This window comes from Agrilus planipennis, unplaced genomic scaffold (assembly GCF_000699045.2).
Source record: "Agrilus planipennis isolate EAB-ADULT unplaced genomic scaffold, Apla_2.0 scaffold3, whole genome shotgun sequence".
In the NCBI taxonomy this organism is placed as follows: Eukaryota; Metazoa; Arthropoda; class Insecta; order Coleoptera; family Buprestidae; genus Agrilus; species Agrilus planipennis.
In genome coordinates this window covers 3,449,323-3,449,826 of record NW_020442460.1, presented here as the reverse complement: position 1 = coordinate 3,449,826, position 504 = coordinate 3,449,323, and positions in this window count along the sequence as shown.

Below are 504 nucleotides of genomic sequence, written 5' to 3'. Positions count from 1 at the left end.
TATATTTTTGAAGATGAATGTCGCGATTGTAATTGAGCACGGATTATATCATTTCTTTCCTTATGAACATACAGCTCATACAGCCCTAAATCATTAAACTGCTGTACCACTTACGTATACGTTCGCGCAATATATGAGCGCACTGGACCAACACTTTAATATTTATATATATTATTGTTAACAATATGCTACATCACATATGTAAAAGACAAAGTGTTGGAACCGGCGTCCTCCCGAATGCTAGGCAATGGTCCAGACCTCTAGGCCATGCCGCTCGGTTGGTTGGACACGCACCTCCACCCTTTCCTATCCTGAGCTAATCTCCACATTTCCCTAAAACTAAAACATCCCACATCCTTAACTATTTGCGAACAGTAATCTAATCTAGGTCTACCTCTACCCCTCCTAACTCCCGCTTCTGCCTCTAATATTTCTCTGACTAGACCTTCATGCCTGAGAAGGTGTCCTACTAACCTATCACGCCTCTTTCTTATTGACTTCCAT